This window comes from Hyla sarda, chromosome 5, assembly GCF_029499605.1.
Source record: "Hyla sarda isolate aHylSar1 chromosome 5, aHylSar1.hap1, whole genome shotgun sequence".
In the NCBI taxonomy this organism is placed as follows: Eukaryota; Metazoa; Chordata; class Amphibia; order Anura; family Hylidae; genus Hyla; species Hyla sarda.
In genome coordinates, this window is record NC_079193.1 from 170,052,770 (window position 1) to 170,080,636 (window position 27,867).

At 45.1% G+C, this 27,867-nt stretch overlaps 1 protein-coding gene across 4 annotated transcripts in view; it reads left to right on the forward strand.

The window, feature by feature from the left end:
• Positions 1–27,867, forward strand: part of FASTKD3 (FAST kinase domains 3) — a 77,051-nt gene that overhangs the window by 16,680 nt on the left and 32,504 nt on the right. The window contains exon 2 of one of the 4 annotated variants that reach the window (XM_056520719.1): positions 9,598–9,792. The exons of the other annotated variants lie outside the window; for them this stretch is intronic. The gene's annotated coding sequence lies outside the window, so the exon portion shown is untranslated. The remainder of the gene's footprint in view (positions 1–9,597; positions 9,793–27,867) is intronic. 4 annotated transcript variants of the gene reach the window in all.

Consider the following 27,867-nt stretch of genomic DNA (forward strand, 5'->3'; position numbering starts at 1 on the left):
TTGTGGCTGGCTCAGATCCATCCTAATTCCTTCTTATGGGCTTTCCCCCCACCCCCACTTGTCCTCTTTTGGGTCCCATGTTGTTTTCCCATTGTGTTGAGCTACTGTTCTAGACGATTTCGGCTTCTTTTCTCTTTCTCTCCTTTACAATCCTTTCTCAATCACCCTGATTGATCAGTTGGTTGCTCGTTGGGATCTCCCTTCTTCTGAGGAAGCCCATTCTGTTCAGCTTCGCCATTATCTGTCCTCTAGACAGGACACTCTGACGGTGTCTCTGCCCACAGGTTTTGAATGACTATGTAGGGGCGGTCCTCAGGAGAAGGGACTCCTCTCTTGCATTTATTCTATCTTGATTTCTCCTCCAGATGGACCCCCTCCTTCCCATCGCTATATGAGTCGCTGGGAGGAGGCTCTCAATACTACTATCTCGATCCCTCAATGGCGAATAATCTGGGAGCGGGCCTCCAAGGCATCGATATGTACAGCTTATAAAGAGACACAATTCAAGATGCTCATGGGCTGGCACCACACTCTGGTACTATTGACTAAATTGAACCCTGACATCCCTCCTCAAGGTTGGCGCTGGGGTGTGGGCCTGGGAACTATTTTCCATATTTTCTGGTCGTGTCTGCTTATAGTTAACTTTTGGGTGTGGGTTCAAAGGCTAGTCCACTCAGTCATAGGCTTTTGGTCCCTCTGGACCGCATGGTCTTCCTCCTACACCTATCTACCCGGGTCTTATCAAAGAAGCCGATTAAGCTTTTTATGCACATAGTTCTTGCGGCTAAGAACCTCATAGCTAAGCACTGGAAGCAGTCCTTGCCACCATCGTAAGATGACCTCATAGCTCACATTCGTGAGATTCGCTCTCTAGAATCTCTCACTGCCTCCTTGAATAATACTGTCCCCATGTTTGTGTCAATATGGGATCTGTGGGATCAATTCTCTGACAGACAGCCTCCGTGATTCTGTTTCTTTTAGCTTGGTTCTAGTACTGGCCTCTTGATCTCTACCTCCTTTTCTCTTTATCTGCTCCCCTGGCTTCTCTCTTTCTTTACTCCGGTATTTCTTCTTCTTCACTCTCTTGTTGGTCTTTATGTGTTCTTCCCTCCCTCTCCTCCCCCCCTCCATTTCCCTTATATTTTGAAGTTCCTTACTGATTATTACTGATTATAATTTTACATTATGATGGTTAACTTGCAGGCTGTTAGCTTGACTTATTGTTCCTACTCTGCTATTTTTGCCTGAAAGGGATTGGTATTCCTTTCATAGGAAGCTCTAGTTTTTTTCTGCTACTACTGGTGATGTCTATTTTGTTATTGATTGCTTAGCCTTGTTTGGCTCTACTGTGTTCTTTGTTGATATAAAAACCCTAATAAATATTACAGTAAAAAAAATAAAAAATAATCAGCTACAATCCTGCATAAATGCATCTGACTCCTTTTTCAGGGTCCGATTGTCCCAAAAATAAAATGATCGGACCCTTTTTTTCCTGCAGATTTTGGGATAAAATAAATTATGTCATTACAAAGTACAATTGGTGATGCAAAGAACAAGCTCTTATATAGATCTGTAGGTGCAAAATTGAATGCATCATGTTTTTTGGAAGGGGAGGAGGAAAAGGGGTATGGAAAGGGGATAAGATGTCTGATCGCAGGGGTCCCACCGTGTCGTGGTGGGGCGTGACATTGTGTCTCTGTCTCGGGAGCAGCGCCCAGCACAGAATGCTGGGAGTGGCATGGGGATCGTGGGGGGAGGGGGGGGGGCAGTGGCAGGATTCCTTAAAGCACAACTGTCATTCATTTATAACCCTCCAGATTGTTACCATGTCATAACTGATGATTAGCAACTAAATGCAGCCATACCTTTTATTGTATTCTTTGGTTCCCAACTTTTAAAACCTTTTCTCCTCCATGTCAGCGCTGGGACCCCTGTGTAGTAAGACACAGCTGTCCACAGCACATGTGCCCCGGCCGGCTGTGACGTGCACGCGCCACGGTGAATTGACAGAGCAGGTGCTCTGCACCTTTTGACTTTTAATTTATTCAACAAAAAAGAAAGCCCATTGTCATCCTCTTCTTTCCTCCTCTGCTCCCTAGATTGAGCTGAGAACTCGTTCGCTCCCTGCCTCTAGCACTGCATATGAGTGCATAGATGGCAGAAGCAAGCGCTCGCTCTGTCAATTCATGGCGGCACGCGCACGTCACAGCTGGCCGTGGTGCATGCGCTGTGGACCACTGTGTCTTACTACACAGCGGTCAAAGCACTGACAGGGAGGATAGGATATCCAACTGTGGCTGACCGCCGAAGAAAAGGTTTTAAAAGTTGGGATATTAACCAAAAAATACAATAAAGGTATGGCTACATTTATTTGCTTATGACATGGTAGCAGTCTGGGGGGTTTAAATTGATGACAGTTGCACTTTATCCTCTTGGGAACGAAGGGCGTATCTTTACGCACTTGTCTTGCTCCCCTTCTATGATGCTCGCTCAGGAGCTGAGAATGGGTCATAGAGGGGTGGTCCCGGTGACTATCTACCGTCGGGACCCACAGCTAATGCCGGACATCACCGATCAGTGATACCCGATCAGCTGAGAGGACAGCGGCAGGGCCGTTACCCTTCGCACTGTCCGATCTGTGCCTCAATGCTCCAGTCAGACATTCAAGGCTGGAGCAGTCAAGCACAGATAACACTGATCACTGCTATGCTATAGCATAGCATTTAATAGTGTATGCAATCCAATGAGTGCATGTGTGTAAAAAGTTTTTTTTTAAAGAAGTTGGGGGGGGGGGGGGGGGGGCGAAGCTTGCCGCAGAGGAACATGGTTGCTTGATCCCTGAGCTCCCGCTCACTGTGGCCGTGAATCAGCTATAATTAGCCCTTTCTGCTTTCTGCCCGATGAGGAAAGGTACCTGACGCCGACGGAGGCACCTACCTGTCAGCTCAGATCCTCTTTTTCTCCCCTGGGAGCCTTCCTGAGGCCACTCAGGCAGAGGACCTGCATGTCACCTTGGAAGCTTTATTTAACCCCTTAACGACGAAGGACGTATATTTACGTCCTCCACCGGTTCCCGTGATATGCCGCGGGGTCACGCGACTATCAACGGCCGGGACCCGCGGTTAATACAGGACATCACCAATCGCAGTGATGCCCTGTATTAACCCTTCAGATGCGGCGATCAAAGCTGACCGCCGCATCTGAAGTGAAAGTATCCCGGCTGCTCAGTCGGGCTATTCGGGACAGCCACGGTGAAATCACGGCGTCCCGAACAGCTTACTGGACACCGGGAGGGCCCTTACCTGCCTCCTCGGTGTCCGATCGGCGAATGACTGCTCCGTGCTTGAGATCCAGGCAGGAGCAGTCAAGCACCGATTCCACTGATCACAGGCGTGTTAATACACGCCAGTGATCTGTGTAAAAGATCAGTGTGTGCAGTGTTATAGGTCCCTATGGGAGCTATAACACTGCAAAAAAAAGTTTAAAAAAAAGTGTTAATAAAGGTCATTTAACCCCTTCCCTAATAAAAGTTTGAATCACCCTCCTTTTCCCATAAAAAAAAATAAAACAGTGTGAATAAAAATAAGCATATTTGGTATAGCCGCGTGCGTAAATGTCCGAACTATAAAAATATATTGTTAATTAAACCGCACGGTCAATGGCGTACACGTAAAAAAAAAAAAAAAAAAAAAAAAAAAAAAAAAAAAAAAAAGCTTATTTTTGGTCACTTTTTATACCATTAAAAAATGAATAAAAAGTGATCAAAAAGTCTGATCAAAACAAAAATGGTACCGATAAAAACTTCAGATCACGGTGCAAAAAATGAGCCCTCATACCGTCCAGAAGTACAACAAAATGAAACCTATATAAGTAGGGTACCATTTTAACCGTGTGGACCTACAGAATAATAAGGTGTAATTTTTACCGAAATATGCACTGCGTAGAAACGGAAGCCCCCAAAAGTTACAAAATTGCGTTTTTTCTTCGATTTTGTCACACAATGATTTTTATTCCCGTTTTGCCGTGAATTTTTGGGTAAAATCACTAATGTCACTGCAAAGTAGAATTGGTGATGCAAAATATCAGCCATAATATGGATTTTTAGGTGGAAAATTTAAATGGTTATGATTTTTAAAAGGTAAGGAGGAAAAAACGAAAGTGCAAAAACTGAAAAACCCTGCGTCCTTAAGGGGTTAACATGATCCTGGGTAAATCCCTGTCTCATAGGATAAAGCTGGACCGGGCCCACAGTAGGGCTGGGCGGTATACTGGTTCATACCGAATACCGACATTTTTGTGCTGCACGATATGAATTTTAACCCATACCGCAATACCGGTTTGGCCCCTCCCCCTCGGGAATGAATTAGCCCAGCGCTGCGCTGTCCCCACATCGGGGAACTAATCATATGTGTCCCGCGAGCGCTGTTCTGCCCCCCCCCCCCCCAGTTAATTATCAGCCCAGCGCTGTCCCCATCGGGGAACTAATCACATGTCACCCGCATGCGCTGCCCTCCTCGTCCTCCTGTTTGTTGCGGCCACTGGCGCTGACACTCTATACCAGTGGTCTCCAACCTGCATGCTGGGAGTTGTAGTTTTGCAACATCTGGAGGTCGTCAGGTTGAACACCACTGCTCTATACTGTGTGGTATCCCTATACCTGGGCTGCAAAAAATAAACAAAATTAAACTTTAACTCACCTCCCATCGGTCAGGTACTGGCCTCATCTGCTTCCTAGGGAATGGAACGTCGGACAGCCGTCAGCCTATCACCGGCCGCAGCGATGTTCTGCCTCGGCCGCTGATAGGCTGAGCCCACTGTCATGTAAGGAGCCATCCAGAGCTCCTCCAGAGGGGTGTTCTCCGGGTCCGGATGGATTCACCTACCTGTACTATATAACTTATTCTACTATTCTCCTTCCTTGGCTTGTCCCTCTTTTTAACTCTTTCTTGGAGGGGAGGATATCCCGCAGTCTTTTCTCCGTTCTTTAATTATGTTGATTCCTAAGCCTGGTAAGGACCCTCAGGATTGTTCCAGCTATCGACCCATTGCCCTTTTCAACTCTGACCTGAAATTCTTCTCTCAGGTCCTGGCTAATTGCCTTTGCTGCTTTCTTCCCACCCTTGTTCACAAGGAACAGGTTGGTTTTATACCTTGTTGACAGGGCGGAGATAATACAAGATGGGTAGTGTATCTTATAGCTCTAGTTAATCGGAGGTCCGACCAGGCTTTGATTCTTAGTTTAGATGCTGAAAAAGCCTTTGATAGGCTGGGTTGGCCGTTTCTGTTTGCTACCCTTCAGAAGTTTGGTATCTCGGGCAATTTCCTCACTGCACTGGGGGGTCTTTACTCCTCTCCTACTTACTCTATTAAGTTACCTCACGCCTCCTCTCCAACTTTTTCTTCATTCAATGGCACTAGGCAGGGATGACTGCTCTACCCCCCTGATCTTTGCTTTATGTATTGAACCACTAGCGCTGGGGGGACTCGGACAGTTCTTTCATAACCCTTCATGATAGGGAGTTTAAGATCTGCCTCTTTGCTGATGATGTCTTGCTAACCCTCACTAATCCTCTGCTCTCTCTAGCTGCATTGTATAAACTCCTCCATTCTTATGGTCGTTTGTCAGGCTATAAGGTTAACCTCTCTAAATCCAAAGCCCTGCCTTTAAATCTCCCTCCTTCTTTGATCTTTCTCTTACGGGCTGCCTAATCCTTCCGTTTGTATTCTTCTGCTATTAAGCATTTGGGTGTATCCCTCTCTACTCTTCTTTGTACTCTTCTAATTTCCCTGCTCCCTTTCGTGAGCTCCGAGCTCTAATGGACAAATGGCAATCCCAACATATTTCCTTTTACGGGCGTATTGCGGTGGTGAAAATGACCATTCTCCCTAAGTTGCTATACTTTTTTGAGATGCTACCGGTTCGTGTCCCGTTAGCTGTGTTGCGCTCCTTTCAGTCGGCTATTCTTTGGTTTATTTGGGACGGCAAACGCCACCGTCTCCCTATGTTGGTCATGATGGCCAGTAGATATATGTGAGGATTGGGGTGCCCAATGTGTCTAAATATTATTGGGCTACCAATTCACGCCATCTAGCTGGGTGGTCTACTTTTCACTCCTATAGTAAATGGATGGAGGTGGAGAAGTTGTGGCTTGCTGTGGGCTTTCCCATCCCCTTCTCCTGCATGCTCTTTCCTGGGTCCTATGTAATTTTCACGCTATGTCTAAAGCTCCTGTTCCAGATGATTTCTGCTCTTTTCCTCTTTTTCTCCTCTTCATTCCTTTCTTTATCACCCTAACTTTTCTTCGGGGCTCTCTTCTTGAATGGTTAGGGAATGGATGTGCTTTTTCTTCTCCTCTCTTTCCTCCCTTCTCCCGCCCCCTGTATTTTGAATTTTCTTATGGCCTAATGTTTTATGATGCTTTCCCCTGACGTAAGCTTGGATTTATATTTCTTGAATCATTGTCTTTGCCAGATCGGGACTTGTATACTTTATTCATAATGTTTTTGCCTATTTCTGGCTTTCTCTATTATGGCTATTATGTGCTTGCCAAATTTGATGTTTTATTTGCCATACTTGACTTTTTTTGTGTTCTTTGTTTTGATAAAAAAACTAATAAATATTACAGTTAAAATGAAATGAAGAAGTTAATAAAGTGATTTAACCCCTTCCCTAATAAAAGTTTGAATCACCCCCTTTTTCCCATTTAAAAAAATAAGTAGACAAAAATAAACATAAACATGTGGTATCGCCGCATGCGTAAATGTCCGAACTATAAAAATTTAGCATTACTTTAACCGCACGGTCAATACGTGAAAAAATACCAGTCCAGAATTGCGTATTTTTGGTCACGTTGTATACCCTAAAAAATATCTAAAAGATCAAAAAGTCCCATCAAAACAGAAATGATACTAATAAAAACCACAGATGTCAAAAGTGAGCCCTCACAGAAAAATAAAAAAGTTGATGGTCAGAAGAGGACAATTTTAAACATGCAAATTTTCGTTTGGATAGGGGATAAGATGTCTAGGTGCAGAGTACCCCTTTAAGCTAACAATCGAGTTTACAAGTTTTTATAGCCTTAGCTGAATGGCAGCAGTTTTTCCAATGGTTTACAGCTTCAGTCTTGAACTATTGACCCTCCATTCCCTTCACTTATACAAGTGTCTCTAGTCCTGCAAAAAACATATTTCCTTAACCCCTTATCAGTGAGAGGCTAGGTTACCCATGGGTTCCCTGTAACAGCAGAACACAACACTATGGAAAGTATAAGTATTGCCACTCCTAATTGTGCGTTGTGTGCCATATAGTAAAGCACATGAAAAGCATGCTTCTTCATGGTCACTTAACGTGTTCGTTTTGCGGTTACGTGAGGCACTGCATGCATTGGTCTTTGTTCTTAAAGTAGAGAAGTCATTAATTATAACTTTTTGTGAATTGGGACATTTAAACTTGCTTTTTTTTTTTTTATTCAATTCTAAATTTAGTAGGAGTCGGAGTCGGTGCACTGTTTGCCGACTCCGACTCCAGGTACCCAAAATTTCGTCCGACTCCTCGACTCCGACTGCACAGCCCTGCATATTACCACAAAATCTACAGCGAAACCAGAAGAAAAAATATTTGTGGGGCAAAATTTATAATTGCTAAAAAAAAAAAAAAAAATTTTGTAACTTTTAGGGGCTTCTAATTCTACGCAGTGCACTTTTTGGTAAAAATGACACATTATTTTTATTCTGTAGGTCCATACGGTTACAAGGTTATCTAATTTATATAGATTTTTATTTTACATGCAGCAAAATGAGTATGTTTAAAATTGACAATCTTCTGACCCCTATAACTTTTTAATTTTTTTGTATACAGGGATGTATAATTTTTTATTTTTTGCGCCATGTTCTGAAGTTTTTATCGGTACAATTTTTGTTTTGATGGGCCTTTTTTTATGTGAAAATATGAATGTGAAATAATGTTTTTTTGTGAAATAATGTTTTTTTGTGAAAATATGCAATTTTTGAAACGCCATTGACCGTGTAGTTTAACATTATATTTTTATAGTTCGGACATTTATGCACACGGCGATAAGGCATCGGGGGGGACGATGGCATCCACTCCACTGGACCACTAGGGACTGGTTAAAGGTCCCTTTTAGACTGCTGACAGCAGCGATCTAAAGGGTTCATAGCCGATGCGACAGTCGGCTATTAAAGGCAGCCCCCAGCTTCAGGAATCTACTGAGGGCCGGCCGGTATGGAGCGGGCTCGAGTCAGGAGTCAGCGCCATGCACCGGTTGCGGTCTCAGGATGAGCCATCCCATCCTGAGACCGCAACCGGTTAAACATACTGGTTTTGTAAAAATAAGTTTGAGATTTTTATAAGCAGTACAATAATAGAAAAGTATGTAACCATGGGTATCATTTTAATTCTATTGACCTACAGAATAAAGAGAACGTCATTTTTATCATAAAGTGTACAGCGTGAAAACAAATCTCTCCAAAATTTGCCAAATTGTGTTTTTTCACTCTTGTTTTCTCACTCCTGTCACCCTCCGCTCCATGCCGTATGACGGACAAACACAGCCGCCACCCGCCCTCCATTCATGGCTCTGGGAGGTTGACGTGACGGCTGCGCTCTAGCCATCACACCCCCTCCCATAGACATGAATGAATGGAGCTTGGCGTGACGTCACGATCACAGAAGCCCCAGGCTTCCGGGACCGTAGCGCCACAGCGGTGGGCCCAGAGATCTCTGGGGTCCCCGTGACCTTACCCACCGAAATCAAACATGTTAAACCCCTATCCTTTGGAAAGGGGATAACATGTCACCAAAAATATATAACCCTACATATATAGTAGGTAAAGGTACGTGATTAGACCTCTAACACCAAAAGCAAAAAACTTACCACAAAATCAAGAAGATAATTAACTTTAAAAAAAATTTATTTTATTAATGCAACATGATAAAAATAAAAACAAAAAAAGGAAAGAAATAGAAACAATGTTTAGGCACCAGTAAACATACAAAAGTATAGAAATATGGTAGGACCCAAGTACATGAAAGTAACAATATGCAGATACAGTAAAAGAATACCAGAATAACAGGTAAGGTACATAAATTATACCTCCCAAAAATACAAATACCACATTAAGGGTGCCAGACCATACCTACACCTAACCCCAACAATCGTTTTGCTGTTATGCCGCTTCTTCAGGGGGCGTGTACGCCCCTTGAAGAAGCGGCATAACAGCGAAACGATCGTTGGGGTTAGGTGTAGGTATGGTTCATGTACTTGGGTCCTACCATATTCCTATACATTTGTATGTTTACTGGTGCCTATACATTGTTTCTATTTCTTTCCTTTTTTTGTTTTTATTTTTATCATGTTGCATTAATAAAATTAAAAAAATTTTAAAAGTTAATTATCTCCTTGATTTCGTGGTACGTTTTTTGCTTTTGGAGTTATAGGGGATAACATGTCTAGGGGTGGAGTACCCCTTTAAGGGGTTAAAGAAGGGCTTCAGGTTTTTTCTTTTTTTCCCTTCATTTGACATTTTTTGGATTAAAGTTTTGCTATCATTTGAAAAAACTTTCAACATTTTCTTCAGACCTGTAAAGCGTTTAAAACTCCAGGTTTCAGTCCTGAGTCCTCCTCTAACCTGTGTGGCTGATGACATTGACCGTATCAGGGAGTGGAGTCTAAGGTGCCACTGGTCTTCACCAGATCCCGTCGCAAGGCAGGATGGGTTCGCTGCGGCAGACGACACCCAGGTCGCTACCCCCGACACAGCTCGACCACACAGGTAACAAGGCAAGGTACCAAAGGATAAGGCAGTAGCGTAGTCAAACATAGCAGAAGGTCAAGGCAGGCGGCAAAGGTGCGAAGACAAATAACGTAGAGGGAAGGTCTGGATACACGGGTAAAGCAAACAGGCAATATGGAATGCTTAACTGGTTAACGACCATGGACGTCTATACCTCAGCTGATTGTTGTAGCTGCTTGTCCTCAGTGCACAGAGCCCTGCTTTTCCACCCACACTTCCTGTATTTTGACTTCTTACAGAGACATATGTATATTTGTAATATACATCGATTAACCCCTTAAGGACGCAGGACGTAAATGTACGTCCTGGTGAGGTGGTACTTAACGCACCAGGACGTACATTTACGTCCTGTGCATAACCGCGGGCATCGGAGCGATGCCCGTGTCATGCGCGGCTGATCCCGGCTGCTGATCGCAGCCAGGGACCCGCCGGCAATGGCCGACGCCCGCGATCTCGCGGGCGTCCGCCATTAACCCCTCAGGTGCCGGGATCAATACAGATCCCGGCATCTGCGGCAGTGCGCGATTTGAATGAATGATCGGATCGCCCGCAGCGCTGCTGCGGGGATCCGATCATTCATAACGCCGCACGGAGGTCCCCTCTCCTTCCTCCGTCCGGCTCCCGGCGTCTCCTGCTCTGGTCTGTGATCGAGCAGACCAGAGCAGAAGATCACCGAAAACACTGATCTGTTCTATGTCCTATACATAGAACAGATCAGTATTAGCAATCATGGTATTGCTATGAATAGTCCCCTATGGGGACTATTCAAGTGTAAAAATAAAATGTAAAAGTAAAAGTAAAAAAAAAGTGAAAAATCCCCTCCCCCAATAAAAAAGTAAAGCGTCCGTTTTTTCCTATTTTACCCCCAAAAAGCGTTTTTTATATAGACATATTTGGTATGCGTAAATGTCCGAACTATTAAAATAAAATGTTAATGATCCCGTACGGCGTGAACGGCAAAAAAGTCCAAAATTTAATAAAAAATTTATTAAAAGTTTTTTATATGCAAATGTGGTATCCAAAAAAAGTACAGATCATGGCGCAAAAAATTAGTCCCCATACCGCCGCTTATACGGAAAAATAAAAAAGTTAGAGGTCATCAAAATAAAGGGATTATAAACGTACTAATTTGGTTAAAAAGTTTGTGATTTTTTTTAAGCGCAACAATAATATAAAAGTATGTAATAATGGGTATCATTTTAATCGTATTGACCCTCAGATTAAAGAACACACGTCATTTTTACCATAAATTGTACGGCGTGAAAACGAAACCTTCCAAAATTAGCAAAATTGCGTTTTTCGTTTTAATTTCCCCACAAAAATTGTGTTTTTTGGTTGCGCCATACATTTTATGATATAATGAGTGATGTCATTACAAAGAACAACTGGTCGCGCAAAAAACAAGCCCTCATACTAGTCTGTGGATGAAAATATAAAAGAGTTATGATTTTTAGAAGGCGAGGAGGAAAAAATGAAAACGTAAAAATTAAATTGTCTGAGTCCTTAAGGCCAAAATGGGCTGAGTCCTTAAGGGGTTAAACAATGTGTATATTTTTGGGTGAAAAAATGCTGTCCCTGCAGCTATTGCGTATGTGTCTCTGTGCGGAGACCAAATACAGGAAGTGAGGGAAGGACAAGCAGGGCTCTGTGCAGGCTCCTGGCTTGTCAATAAGTCTGCAGTGTGAGCCAGGGGCATGTCACAGAGCCTCAGTGCACAGAGCACTGCTCGTCCACAGTCTACGGAGCCCTGCTCGTCCACAGTCTACAGAGCCCTGCTCGTCCACAGTCTACAGAGCCCTGCTCGTCCACAGTCTACAGAGCCCTGCTCGTCCTCAGTCTACAGAGCCCTGCTCGTCCTCAGTCTACAGAGCCCTGCTCGTCCTCAGTCTACAGTGCACAGATCCCTGCTTGTCCTCAGTGTACAGAGCCCTGCTTGTCCTCAGTGTACAGAGCCCTGCTTGTCCTCAGTGTACAGAGCCCTGCTTGTCCTCAGTGTACAGAGCCCTGCTTGTCCTCAGTGTACAGAGCCCTGCTTGTCCTCAGTGTACAGAGCCCTGCTTGTCCTCAGTGTACAGAGCCCTGCTTGTCCTCAGTGTATAGAGCACTGCTTGTTCTCAGTGCCCAGAGCCCTGCTTGTTCTCAGTGCACAGAGCCCTGCTTGTCCTCAGTGCACAGAGCCCTGCTTGTCCACCCACACTTCCTATATTTTGACTTCTTACAGAGACAGGCAGACAATAGCTGCAGGGACAAATATGTACACATTTTTTAATCAATGTATAATACAAATATACATATAATGGTATTATCTACATTTTCTAAAACGTTTTTGTCACCGACAGATACACTTTAACCCCTTAACGACCATGGACGTGTATACACGTCCAATGGCTGTTACTGAGGTATGACGCGGGCTCCCGACTCGAGCCCGCGTCACACCGGCCGGCCCCCAGCTGATTCTTGCAGATGGGGGCCGGCGATAATAGCCGACGTGCGGCTATCGCCGCGGACGGCTATTAACCCTTTAGATCGCCGCTGTCAAAGCTGACAGCGGTGTCTAAAGGTTCCAGTATCCTATCCCTGGTGGTCCAGTGGGGTGGATCGCCCCCCCCCCCCCCCCCGCAGCGCGATGGCGGGGGAGGAGGGGTGGGGAAGGGGGTGATCCACTGTGGAGGTACCTCTCCTTCCATGCTGGCTCTGGAGCTCCGAATGATACAGCCCTGCAGGGCCAGGCTTTATAAGTCGAGAGCAGAGCACACAGATGAATGTGGTTTTATAGAACCACATTCATCTGTATGAGGAATCAAATGATTCCTCCTAAAAGTCCCCCAAGGGGACTAAAAGTGTAAAAACAAAAAACTAAAAAAAAAGTGTAAAAAAAAAGTGTAAAAACACACTCATTAACCTCTTCAGGACGCAGGGTGTATGCATATGCCCTGCATCCCAAGTCTTTAAGGACGTAGTGCGTATGGATATGCCCGTGGGAATTCCGGTCCCCGCCGCTAGCCGGTTGGGGACCGGATCGGAATGACTGCTGATATCTATATGCCCAACGTCAATTCAGACCGACGATTATCGGCGGATCCGGGTCATACCAGTGTCCGGTGACCCGGAAAATCAGGGGGATCGGGGGTGTCCCCCTGAAGGGATAGGAGTTAGGTGGCAGGGGTGCCACCCCTCCTATCCCTGCTATTGGTCGTCAGAAGCGACGACCAATAGCAGATCGGTGGCGGGGGAGTTAAAGTTCGGTTCCCCCGTCCTGCCCACCGATGGTACTCCGGGCAGAACGGGGGAACTGTAGCGTGACCGGCGGCGGCAGCGGTGGAGGTCCTTTACCTGATCGGCGGCGGCGGGCGGTGATTACGTGCGGCTCCCTCGTGGCTCCCTGATGAAGACTACTGAAGCCGGTGAGTAGTTGCCTAGCAACATCTGGGGGGGGGTAAACTTTGGAGACCACTATACAGTGCTCTCTAAACTGTAGCCCCCCCCTCCCCACAGATGTTGCAAAACTACAATACTCAGCATGCCCAGACAGCCGTTTGGGCATGCTGGGATTTGTAGTTTTGCAAGATTTAGAGGGCTGCAGTTTGGAGATGACTTTGCAGTGATCTATAAACTGTAGTCCTCCAGATCTTGCAAAACTACAACTCCCAGCATGCCCACACAGCAGTTTGCTGTCTGGGCATGCTGTGATTTGTAGTTTTGCAACATCTGGAAGACCACAGTTTGGAGATCACTCTGCAGTGGTCTCTGAACTGTGGACCTGCAGATGTTGCAAAAGTGCAAATCCTAGCATGCCCAAACAGAAAACAGTTGTCTCGGCATGCTGGGAGTTGTATTTGCGTACCTCCAACGGTTGCATAACTACATCTCCCAGCATGCACTTCGGTGATCAGTACATGCTGGGAGTTGTAGTTTTGCAACAGCTGGAGGCACCCTGGTTGGAAAATACTGAGTTAGGTAACATAACCTAACTGAAGGTTTTCCAACCAGTGTGCCCCCAGCTGTTGCAAAAGTAGTTTTGCAAAAGCTGGAGGTTTGCCCCCCCCATGTGAATGTACAGGGTACATTCACACAGGCAGGTTTACAGTAAGTTTCCTGCTTCAAGTTTGGGCTGCGGCAAATTTTCTGCAGCAGCTCAAACTCCTAGCGGTAAACTCACTGTAAACCTGCGCCAGTGTGAATGTACCCTAAAAACAGTACACTAACACATAATAAAGGGTAAAACACTACATAAACACCCCCTTACACTGTCCCCCCCCCCCCCCCCCAATAAAAAAAAAAAACTTCATACGGCAGTGTTTCCAAAACGGAGCCTCCAGCTGTTGCAAAACAACAACTCCCAGCATTTCTGGAAAGCCACTGACAGTCCAGGCATGCTGGCAGTTTAGCAACAGCTGGAGGCACCCTGTTTGGGAATCACTGGCGTAGAATACCCCTATGTCCACCCCTATGCAATCCCTAATTTATTCCTCAAATGCACATGTTGCTCTCTCACTTCGGAGCCCTGTCGTATTTCAAGGAAACAGTTTAGGGCCACATATGGGGTATTTCCATATTTTGGGGGCTTTTTCTCCTTTTACCCCTTATGAAAAGGAAAAGTTGGGGTCTACATCAGCCGGTTAATGTAAAAAAAATATATATTTTTTTAGACTAACATGCTGGTGTTGCCCCATACTTTTTATTTGCACAAGAGGTAAAAGGAAAAAAGACCACCAAAATTTGGAAAGCTATTTCTCCTGAGCACGGAAATACCCCATATGTGGGCGTACAAGGCTCTGCTGGCACACAACAAGGCTCAGGAGTGAGAGCGCACTATGTACATTGGCTGATTTTACAGCGGTTCTGACATAAACACAAAAAAATAAATACCCAAATGTGACCCCATTTTGGAAACTACACCCATCACGGAATGTAATAAGGGGTGCAGTCAGCATTTACCCCCACAGGTGTCTGACAGATTTTTGGAACAGTGGTCCGGGAAAATGAAAAATTTAATTTTTCATTTGCACAGCCCACTGTTCCAAAGATCTGTCAAATGCCAGTGGGATGTAAATACTCACTGCACCCCTTATTAAATTCTGTGAGGGGTAGTTTCCAAAATGGGGTCACATGTTGGGGGGTCCACTGTTCTGGCACCACAAGGGGCTTTGTAAAGTCACAAGGCCCCCGACTTCTATGCCAACCAATTTCTCTCTCCATAATCTCAATGGCACTCCTTCTCTTCTGAGCATTGTAGTTCACCAGCAGAGCACTTGACGTCCACAAATGGGGTATTTCCATACTCAGAAGAAATGGGGTTACAAATTTTGGGGGGCATTTTCTCCTATTACCCCTTGTAGAAATGTAAAATTTGGGGAGAAACCAGCATTTTAGTGAAAAAAAATTATAATTTACACATCCAACTTTAACTAAAAGTCGTCAAACACCTGTGGGGTGTTAAAGCTCACTATACCACTTGTTACGTTCCTTGAGGGGTGTAGTTTCCAAAATAGTATGCCATGTGGGTTTCTTTTTTTTTCTGTTCTGGCACCATAGGGGTTTCCTAAATGCGACATGCCCCCAAAAACCATTTCAGCAAAATTTGCTTTCCAAAAGCCAAATGTGACTCCTTCTCTTCTGAGCATTGTAGTGCGCCCGCAGTGCACTTGACGTCCACACAAGGGGTATTTCCATACTCAGAAGAAATGGGGTTACAAATTTTGGGGACATTTTCTCCTATTACTCCTTGTAAAAATGTTAAATTTGGGGGGAAAAAATGCATTTTAGTGAAAAAAATAATAATAATTTACATGTCCAACTTTAACAAAAAGTCGTCAAACACCTGTGGGGTGTTAAGGCTCACTGTACCCCTTGTTACATTCCTTGAGGGATGTAGTTTCCATAATAGTATGCCATGTGGGGGTTTTCTTGCTGTTCTGGCTCCATAGGGGCTTCCTAAATGTGATATGCCCCCCAAAAACCATTTCAGAAAAATTCACTCTCCAAAATCCCATTGTCGCTCCTTCCCTTCTGAGCCCTATAGTTCACCCACAGAGCACTTGACATACACATATGAGGTACTTCCTTTACTCGAGAGAAATTGGGTTACAAATTTTAGGAAGACTTTTCTCCTTTTACCCCTTGTAAAAATTCTAAAACTGGGTCTACAAGAGCATGCGAGTGTAAAAAAGGAAGATTTTGAATTTTCTCCTTCACTTTGCTGCTATTCCTGTGAAACACCTAAAGGGTTAACACACTTACTGAATGTCATTTTGAGTACTTTGAGGGGTGCAGTTTTTATATTGGGGTAATTTGTGGGGTATTTCTAATATGAAGGCCCCTCAAATCCACTTCAAAACTGAACTGGTCCCTGAAAAATTCTGATTTTGAAAATTTTGTGGAAAATTGCTGCTATACTTTGAAGCCCTCTGATGTCTTCCAAAAGTAAAAACTTGTCAACTTTATGATGCAAACATAAAGTAGACATATTGTATATTTGAATCAATATAAAATGTATTTGGGATGTCCATTTTCCTTATAAGCAGAGAGTTTCAAAGTAAAAAAAAAAATGCTACATTTTCACATTTTTCATCAAATTTTGGAATTTTTCACCAAGTAATTATGCAAGTATCGACGAAATTTTACCACTCACATAACGTAGATTATTACAAGGATGGAGAGGCTCCTGTGGGAAGGTTCACCAAATGACCTGGGCTACTCAATCTGGCACCTGTACCTAAGGTGTCTGCAAAAAGGCTACTGAATTGTAAGAAATATTGAGGCTCAAGGTCTGTAGATAATGCACACACTTGTTTATTAAATGATAAATAATATATGTCAAAATGAAAATCCGGGATCACAGTGATTAAATTAAATTGTTATAAAAGATAATCCATAAAACAAATAATATAATAAAAGTCCACTGTAAATATAATAATAAATAGTAAATACTTAATAAATAAATAATATACAATATATAATGGATCAACAGCTTCTCCTAGATGACACTCTATATTTCAATTAATGTATCGTGAAGCTGTCATTAAACGTCCATTAAAGTGCTGTGGCAGTCAAAGTAAATCACAGTTCCTCACAATTGTTACAATTCCCTTGCAATGCAACAGTTCAAAGGATTACAGAGTTAACTATTTATCTAAATGTAGCGATCAAGGTAATAGCTGGATACTGTTGTTTATCAGTCCAATACCGCTGGTTATAATAGTCAGTGCTGGCAATTTGCTCTAACTATGCGCATAGTATAAAAATGGAAATCTCTCACCAGTCTGGATGCGGGATGCCGATATTATATTCACCACTTTGTGATCACTGGTAGCATTTGTTCAGTAGCCGCCCGTGCCCGCTCTCCGGCCGGAGAGCGCACCGCTGGAGTCTCGGCCGACTCCTATTGATGCGGGGCTTCAGGATAGTGGGCAGAGTTCTCGGGGGCTGCAGCGCTTACACAGGCAGGTAATTCTAAGTGGCGTCCTCGTGGTGGCAGCGCGTGCTCCTGGTCTCGGACCGCGTGTTCAGAGGATGATTGACAAGTCTTAGCAGATATGGTGAGTAGTGAATTCTATTGACTGCGATTGTAGTTAGCATAGGAGTGGTCTCACAAGTCTCTTAAGGGGGGTCGCTGGACGCGTTTCAGCACCCACTAGGTGCTTTCTTCAGCAGCTTAAATCTATAAGTCCTGGGGGTCCGAGTTTGTTCATTATATAGGGTTAGACTCCACCCCTACCAATGATGATGTCACACTCAGTTGTAAACATTGTAGTGGACATCCCCGCATCAATAGGAGTCAGCCGAGACTCCAGCGGTGCGCTCTCCGGCCGGAGAGCGGGCACGGACGGCTGCTGAACAAATGCTACCAGTGATCACAAAGTGGTGAATATAATATCGGCATCCTGCATCCAGACTGGTGAGAGATTTCCATTTTTATACTATGCGCATAGTTAGAACAAATTGCCGGCACTGACTATTATAACCAGCGGTATTGGACTGATAAACAACAGTATCCAGCTATTACCTTGATCGCTACATTTAGATAAATTGTTAACTCTGCAATCCTTTGAACTGTTGCATTGCAAGGGAATTGTAACAATTGTGAGGAACTTTGAATTACTTTGACTGCCACAGCACTTTAATGGACGTTTAATGACAGCTTCACGATACATTAATTGAAATATAGAGTGTCATCTAGGAGAAGCTGTTGATCCATTATATCTTATATATTATTTACTATTTATTATATTTACAATGGTCTTTTATTATATTATTTCTTTTATGGATTATCTTTTATAACAATTTAATTTAATCACTGTGATCCCGGATTTTCAGTTTGACATTTATTATTTATCATTTAATAAACAAGTGTGTGCATTATCTACAGACCTTGAGCCTCAATATTTCTTACTATAAAATAGAACATGTCATGAAAAAACAGTCTCGGAATCAGAATGAAAAGTAAAAGCATCCCAGAGTTATTAATGCTTAAAGTGACAGTGGTCAGATTTGCCAAAAAGGCCTGCGTCCTTAAGGTGAAAATGAGCTGCGTCCTTAAGGGGTTAACCCCTTCCTTATTATAAGTTTAAATCACCCCCTTTTCCCAAATTCCATATAAAAAAAAAATAAACATAATAAAAATAAACATATGTGGTATTGCTGAGTGCGTAAATGTCCGAACTATAAACATATATCATAAGTTAAACCGCACGGTCAATGGCGTACGCGCAAAAAAAATCCAAATCCAAAATAGCTTATTTTTGGTCACTTTTTATACCATAAATAAAGGAATAAAAAGCGATCAAAAAGTCAGATCAAAACAAAAATGGTACCGATTAAAACTTCAGATCACAGCGCAAAAAATGAGCCCTCATACCACCCCATACACAGAAAATTTAAAAAGTTATAGGGGTCAGAATATGACAATTTTAAATGTATTAATTTTCGTGCATGTAGTCATGATTTTTTCCAAAAGTATGACAAAATGAAACCTATGTAAGTAGGGTATCACTTTAATCGTATGGACCTGCAGAATAAAGATATTTTTACCGAAAAATGTACTGCGTAGAAACGGAAGCCCCCAAAAGTTACAAAATTTAGTTTTTTCTTCAATTTTATCGCACAATGATTATTTTTCCCGCTTCGCCATAGATTTTTAAGTAAAATGACTGATGTCATTACAAAGTAGAATTAGTGGTGCAAAAAATAAGGCCTCATATGGATATTTAGGTGCATTGAAAGGGTTATGATTTTTGAAAGGTAAGGAGGAAAAAACAAAATTGCAAAAACTGAAAAACGCTTGGTCCTTAAGGGGTTAATCTCAGGCTAGGAGCACTGAAGATCCAGCAGGGAAGTGTGGGAGGTGCAAAGACTTTATAGACTAGTTTCAGGTGTACAACTAATTATGTGCATACTGGCCCTTTAAATTTTAGAGCGCTCGCACCCTAGGAGACAGGAACACGCACGCCGGAGCTGAGACACAGTGGAGGAGGCGGCAGCGGAGTGTGGTGACGGGCTGGGATTTGCATGCGGGGGACACAGGGACAATGCGCTTGCGGCCAGAGCGCGAAGTGTGACAGCGTGACAGGACATGCCTCATTTCCGGGCTGTCTCCTAAATACTGAATTAATCAGCAAGAGCAGCTGACCGGGGAGTGCCACACACTTCACAGGGTTATAATACGCGATTGCCGCAGGTCTCAGGATTAAGACCTGGTGCGATCTAAACTTTTCAAAGGACAGGAAAAAGATAAACTGGATTAGCGCTGGATCCGTATTCGTGGTTGCACAAATTGGCAGTAGTCCAAATATAGGTGAAGCAAAAGATTTATTGATACTTAAATGCATTAAAATATATAAAATAGCAATAACACGTTTCGGAGGTTAGATCCCCCTTCTTCAAATTTGCGTGTGTACATATGGGGTTACATACAGTCTTTAAATACACACAAAATAGGTGCCAAATGTAAGTGGATGGAGTCTGGAGGTCACTCTTGGGCATCTCTTATATTCGTGCAAACAGTTAAAAACATATACAATCATATTAGATGCATACAAACAGAGCAGTAGGGGTTAAAAATAAAAGTTTCATGTTGCAATAAATAAAACCTTGTTATGTTTCATTAGGTCAGGTGTATTTTGACCTGGCAGTCAAAGTCAGAAAGAGGCTGAATGAATGAGTGTAAACAATAACAGTCAGCGTGAGAGCGCATAAAATAACTCATGCTGTAGGCGCCTGCAGTGGCATCGATGTGAGCACAAGGGGTATCGGTGCTGACATCGGGGTGAGCGCACTAGATCTCTGTACATTACCAGCACATCACTGAGTGGGGTCCCGTGACTCAGAATGGCCATTAGCAAATAAGGGGGAGTGGTTAGGATGTAATGTTAACGTTAAAGTAGTCAAGGGCGCTCCAGAGTAGGTGGGGGAATATCACGTGTCGCTGAAGCTCCTTGGTGGCAATAATATTACTGTATCATGCATATAATTAGGAATCAGGGCACATAAGACTCTGCAATTAATAAAGATAAGTAGGTATCTTGCCAGATACACTTAAGTAAAAAGTGTGGGGGCATAAAACCCATAGTATTTAAAATGGTTGGAGATAAATATGTACATTATTATTGTGTAACCACTCAAAACAGATGAGCAAAAGTGGAGGTGTCTCAATTACACAAAAGCGGTGTCTAAAAATTAATACCTAAGAGGGGTGGGGGTGTAGAAATCATCTTGATGAATATAAATATAAAAAATAAAAATATATATAGAAACTATAAAATAGTTTATGTATGTATATATACAGTCATTGCCGTAAATGTTGACACCCCTGAAATCTTTCAAGAAAATGAAGTATTTCTCACAGAAAAGGATTGCAGTAACACATGTTTTGATATACGCATGTTTATTCCCTTTGTGTGTGGAACTAAACCAAAAAAGGGAGAGAAAAAAAGCAAATTGGACATATTGTCACACCAAACTCTAAAAATGGTCTGGACAAAATTATTGACACCCTTAACTTAATATTTGGTTACATACCATTTGGAAAAAATAACTGAAATCAGTCGCTTCCTATAACCATTAATAAGCTTCTTACACCTCTCAGCCGGAATGTTGGAGCACTCTTCCTTTGCAAAGTGCTCCAGGTCTCTCTTATTGCAAGGTTGCCTTTTCCCAACAGCAATTTTAAGATCTCTCCACAGGTGTTCAATGGGATTTAGATCTGGACTCATTGCTGGCCACTTCAGAACTCTCCAGCACTTTGTTGCCATCCATTTCTGGGTGCTTTTTGACGTATATGTTTGGGGTCATTGTCCTGCTGGAAGACCCAAGACCTCGGATGCCAATCCAGCTTTCTGACACTGTGCTGTACAGTGCAACCCAAAATCCGTTAGTAATCCTCAAATTTCATGATGTTTTGCACACATTCAAGGCAGCAAAACAACCCCAAAACATCATTGAACCTCCACCATATTTCACTGTAGGTACTGTGTTCTTTTCTTTCTAGGCCTCATTCTGTTTTCGGTAAACAGTAGAATGATGTTGTTACGCCGAGCGCTCCGGGTCCCCGCTCCTCCCCGGAGCGCTCGCTACACTCTCGCTACTGCAGCGCTCCGGTCAGATCCACTGACCCGGTGCGCTGCGATACCGCCTCCAGCCGGGATGCGATTCGCGATGCGGGTGGCGCCCGCTCGCGATGCGCACCCCGGCTCCCGTACCTGACTCGCTCTCCGTCGGTCCTGTCCCGGCGCGCGCGGCCCCGCTCCCTAGGGCGCGCGCGCGCCGGGTCTCTGCGATTTAAAGGGCCACTGCGCCGCTGATTGGCGCAAGTGGTTCTAATTAGTGTGTTCACCTGTGCACTCCCTATGTATACCTCACTTCCCCTGCACTCCCTCGCCGGATCTTGTTGCCATTGTGCCAGTGAAAGCGTTTCCTTGTGTGTTCCTAGCCTGTGTTCCAGACCTCCTGCCGTTGCCCCTGACTACGATCCTTGCTGCCTGCCCCGACCTTCTGCTACGTCCGACCTTGCTTCTGTCTACTCCCTTGTACCGCGCCTATCTTCAGCAGTCAGAGAGGTTGAGCCGTTGCTAGTGGATACGACCTGGTCACTACCGCCGCAGCAAGACCATCCCGCTTTGCGGCGGGCTCTGGTGAAAACCAGTAGTGACTTAGAACCGGTCCACTAGCACGGTCCACGCCAATCCCTCTCTGGCACAGAGGATCCACCTCCTGCCAGCCGGCATCGTGACAGTAGATCCGGCCATGGATCCCGCTGAAGTCCCTCTGCCAGTTGTCGCCGACCTCACCACGGTGGTCGCCCAGCAGTCACAACAGATAGCGCAACAAGGCCACCAGCTGTCTCAACTGACCGTGATGCTACAGCAGCTACTACCACAGCTTCAGCAATCATCTCCTCCGCCAGCTCCTGCACCTCCTCCGCAGCGAGTGGCCGCTTCAGGCCTACGACTATCCTTGCCGGATAAATTTGATGGGGACTCTAAATTTTGCCGTGGCTTTCTTTCTCAATGTTCCCTGCACTTGGAGATGATGTCGGACCAGTTTCCTACTGAAAGGTCTAAGGTGGCTTTCGTAGTCAGCCTTCTGTCTGGAAAAGCTCTGTCATGGGCCACACCGCTCTGGGACCGCAATGACCCCGTCACTGCCTCTGTACACTCCTTCTTCTCGGAAATTCGAAGTGTCTTTGAGGAACCTGCCCGAGCCTCTTCTGCTGAGACTGCCCTGTTGAACCTGGTCCAGGGTAATTCTTCCGTTGGCGAGTACGCCGTACAATTCCGTACTCTTGCTTCTGAACTATCCTGGAATAATGAGGCCCTCTGCGCGACCTTTAAAAAAGGCCTATCCAGCAACATTAAAGATGTTCTGGCCGCACGAGAAATCCCTGCTAACCTACATGAACTCATTTATCTAGCCACTCGCATTGACATGCGTTTTTCCGAAAGGCGTCAGGAGCTCCGCCAGGATATGGACTTTGTTCGCACGAGGCGTTTTTTCTCCCCGGCTCCTCTCTCCTCTGGTCCCCTGCAATCCGTTCCTGTGCCTCCCGCCGTGGAGGCTATGCAGGTCGACCGGTCTCGCCTGACACCTCAAGAGAGGACACGACGCCGCATGGAGAATCTCTGCCTGTACTGTGCCGGTACCGAACACTTCCTGAAGGATTGTCCTATCCGTCCTCCCCGCCTGGAAAGACGTACGCTGACTCCGCACAAAGGTGAGACAGTCCTTGATGTCAACTCTGCTTCTCCACGTCTTACTGTGCCTGTGCGGATATCTGCCTCTACCTTCTCCTTCTCTACTATGGCCTTCTTGGATTCCGGATCTGCAGGAAATTTTATTTTGGCCTCTCTCATCAACAGGTTCAACATCCCGGTGACCAGTCTCGCCAGACCCCTCTACATCAATTGTGTTAACAATGAAAGATTGGACTGTACCATACGTTTCCGCACGGAGCCCCTCCTAATGTGCATCGGACCTCATCACGAGAAAATTGAGTTTTTGGTCCTCCCCAATTGCACTTCCGAAATTCTCCTCGGACTACCCTGGCTTCAACACCATTCCCCAACCCTGGATTGGTCCACTGGGGAGATCAAGAGTTGGGGTTCCTCTTGTTTCAAGGACTGCCGGTTCCCAGTTCTCCTTGCCGTGACCCTGTGGTTCCCCCTGTAACCGGTCTCCCTAAGGCCTATATGGACTTTGCGGATGTTTTTTGCAAAAAACAAGCTGAGACTCTACCTCCTCACAGGCCTTATGACTGTCCTATTGACCTCCTCCCGGGCACTACTCCACCCCGGGGCAGAATTTATCCTCTCTCTGCCCCAGAGACTCTTGCTATGTCTGAGTACATCCAGGAAAATTTAAAAAAGGGCTTTATCCGCAAATCCTCCTCTCCTGCCGGAGCCGGATTTTTCTTTGTGTCCAAAAAAGATGGCTCCCTACGTCCTTGCATTGACTACCGCGGTCTTAATAAAATCACGGTAAAGAACCGCTACCCCCTACCTCTCATCTCTGAACTCTTTGATCGCCTCCAAGGTGCCCACATCTTTACCAAACTGGACTTAAGAGGTGCTTATAATCTCATCCGCATCAGAGAGGGGGATGAATGGAAAACGGCATTTAACACTAGAGATGGACACTTTGAGTATCTGGTCATGCCCTTTGGCCTGTGCAACGCCCCTGCCGTCTTCCAAGACTTTGTTAATGAAATTTTTCGTGATCTCTTATATTCCTGTGTTGTTGTGTATCTGGACGATATCCTGATTTTTTCTGCCAACCTAGAAGAACACCGCCAGCATGTCCGCATGGTTCTTCAGAGACTTCGTGACAATCAACTTTATGCCAAAATGGAGAAATGTCTGTTTGAATGTCAATCTCTTCCTTTCCTAGGATACTTGGTCTCTGGCCAGGGACTACAAATGGATCCAGACAAACTCTCTGCCATCTTAGATTGGCCACGCCCCTCCGGACTCCGTGCTATCCAACGTTTTTTGGGGTTCGCCAATTATTACAGACAATTTATTCCACATTTTTCTACCATTGTGGCTCCTATCGTGGCTTTAACCAAAAAGAATGCCAATCCTAAGTCATGGCCTCCTCAAGCGGAAGACGCCTTTAAACAGCTCAAGTCTGCCTTTTCTTCGGCTCTCGTGCTCTCCAGACCTGACCCATCTAAACCCTTCCTATTGGAGGTTGATGCCTCCTCAGTAGGAGCTGGAGCGGTCCTTCTACAAAAAAATTCTTCCGGGCATGCTGTTACTTGTGGTTTTTTTTCTAGGACCTTCTCTCCGGCGGAGAGGAACTACTCCATCGGGGATCGAGAGCTACTAGCCATTAAATTAGCACTTGAGGAATGGAGGCATCTGCTGGAGGGATCAAGATTTCCAGTTATTATTTACACCGATCACAAGAACCTCTCCTATCTCCAGTCTGCCCAACGGCTGAATCCTCGCCAGGCCAGGTGGTCTCTGTTCTTTGCCCGATTTAATTTTGAAATTCACTTTCGGCCTGCCGATAAGAACATTAGTGCCGATGCTCTCTCTCGTTCCTCGGATGCCTCGGAAGTAGAGCTCTCTCCGCAACACATCATTCCTCCTGACTGCCTGATCTCCACTTCTCCAGCCTCCATCAGGCAAACTCCTCCAGGAAAGACCTTCGTCTCTCCACGCCAACGCCTCGGAATCCTCAAATGGGGTCACTCCTCCCATCTCGCAGGTCATGCGGGCATCAAGAAATCCGTGCAACTCATCTCTCGTTTCTATTGGTGGCCGACTCTGGAGACGAATGTTGTGGATTTTGTGCGAGCCTGCACTGTCTGTGCCCGGGATAAGACTCCTCGCCAGAAGCCCGCTGGTCTTCTTCATCCTCTGCCTGTCCCCGAACAGCCTTGGTCTCTGATTGGTATGGACTTTATTACAGACTTACCCCCATCCCGTGGCAACACCGTTGTTTGGGTGGTCGTTGATCGATTCTCCAAGATGGCACATTTCATCCCTCTTCCTGGTCTCCCTTCAGCGCCTCAGTTGGCAAAACAATTTTTTGTACACATTTTTCGTCTTCACGGGTTGCCCACGCAGATCGTCTCGGACAGAGGCGTCCAATTCGTGTCAAAATTCTGGAGGGCTCTCTGTAAACAACTCAAGATTAAATTAAACTTTTCTTCTGCCTATCATCCTCAATCCAATGGGCAAGTAGAAAGAATTAACCAGGTCCTGGGTGATTATTTACGGCATTTTGTTTCCTCCCGCCAGGATGACTGGGCAGATCTTCTACCATGGGCCGAATTCTCGTATAACTTCAGAGTCTCTGAATCTTCCTCCAAATCCCCATTTTTCGTGGTGTACGGCCGTCACCCTCTTCCCCCCCTCCCTACTCCCTTGCCCTCTGGTTTGCCCGCTGTGGATGAAATATCTCGTGATCTTTCCACCATATGGAAAGAGACCCAAAATTCTCTCTTACAGGCTTCATCACGCATGAAGAAGTTTGCTGATAAGAAAAGAAGAGCTCCCCCCATTTTTTCTCCTGGAGACAAGGTATGGCTCTCCGCTAAATATGTCCGCTTCCGTGTCCCTAGCTACAAATTGGGACCACGCTATCTTGGTCCTTTCAAAATTTTGTGCCAGATTAATCCTGTCTCTTACAAACTTCTTCTTCCTCCTTCTCTTCGTATTCCTAATGCCTTTCACGTTTCTCTTCTTAAACCACTCATCATCAACCGTTTCTCTCCCAAACTTGTTTCTCCCACTCCTGTTTCCGGCTCCTCGGACATCTTCTCCGTAAAGGAGATACTGGCCTCCAAGAAGGTCAGAGGGAAAACTTTTTTTTTGGTCGATTGGGAGGGTTGTGGTCCTGAAGAGAGATCCTGGGAACCTGAGGACAATATCCTAGACAAAAGTCTGGTCCTCAGGTTCTCAGGCTCTAAGAAGAGGGGGAGACCCAAGGGGGGGGGGGTACTGTTACGCCGAGCGCTCCCCGCTCCTCCCCGGAGCGCTCGCTACACTCTCGCTACTGCAGCGCTCCGGTCAGATCCACTGACCCGGTGCGCTGCGATACCGCCTCCAGCCGGGATGCGATTCGCGATGCGGGTGGCGCCCGCTCGCGATGCGCACCCCGGCTCCCGTACCTGACTCGCTCTCCGTCGGTCCTGTCCCGGCGCGCGCGGCCCCGCTCCCTAGGGCGCGCGCGCGCCGGGTCTCTGCGATTTAAAGGGCCACTGCGCCGCTGATTGGCGCAAGTGGTTCTAATTAGTGTGTTCACCTGTGCACTCCCTATGTATACCTCACTTCCCCTGCACTCCCTCGCCGGATCTTGTTGCCATTGTGCCAGTGAAAGCGTTTCCTTGTGTGTTCCTAGCCTGTGTTCCAGACCTCCTGCCGTTGCCCCTGACTACGATCCTTGCTGCCTGCCCCGACCTTCTGCTACGTCCGACCTTGCTTCTGTCTACTCCCTTGTACCGCGCCTATCTTCAGCAGTCAGAGAGGTTGAGCCGTTGCTAGTGGATACGACCTGGTCACTACCGCCGCAGCAAGACCATCCCGCTTTGCGGCGGGCTCTGGTGAAAACCAGTAGTGACTTAGAACCGGTCCACTAGCACGGTCCACGCCAATCCCTCTCTGGCACAGAGGATCCACCTCCTGCCAGCCGGCATCGTGACAGATGTGCTTTACCAAAAAGCTCTATCTTGGTCTCATCTGTCCACAAGACATTTTCCCAGAATAATTTTGGCTTAATCAATTTTGGCAAAATGTAGTCTTGTTTTTTTTATATCCGTGTCAGCAGTGGGTCCTCCTGGGTCTCCTGCCATAGCGTTTCATTTCATTTAAATGTTGACAGATAGTTTGCGCTGACACTGATGCTCCCTGAGCCTGCAGGACAGCTTGAATATCTTTGGAACTTGTTTGGGGCTGCTTATCCACCCTCCAGACTATCCTGCGTTGACACCTTTCATCAATTTTTCTCTTCGGTCCACACCCAGGCAGATTAGCTACAGTGCCATGGGTTGCCAACTTCTTGATAATGTTGCGCTTTGTGGACAAAGGCAAATCTAGATCTCTGGAGATGGACATGTAACCTTGAGATTGTTGATATTTTTCCACAATTTTTGTTCTCAAGTCCTCTTTTCCTCTTTCTGTTGTCCATGCTTAGTGTGACACACAATGCAAAGACTAAGTGAACTTCTCTCCTTTGTATCTGCTTTCAGGTGTGATTTTTATATTGCCCACACCTGTTACTTGCAACAGGTGAGTTTAAAAGAGCATCACATGCTTGAAACAATCTTATTTTTCCACAATTTTGAAAGGGTGCCAATAATTTTGTCTAGCCAATTTTTGGAGTTTGGTGTGACATTATGTCCAATTGGCTTTTTTCCCCTCCCTTTTTTGGTTTAGTTCCAATCCACACAAAGGGAATAAACATGTGTATAGCAAAATACTTCATTTTCTTGAAATTTCATGGGTGCCAACATTTACGTCCATGACTGTATGTGTGTATGTGTATATAAATATATATATATGGTATAAATATATCCAGCATATTGATATTACGATGCTACACTGAACACATATA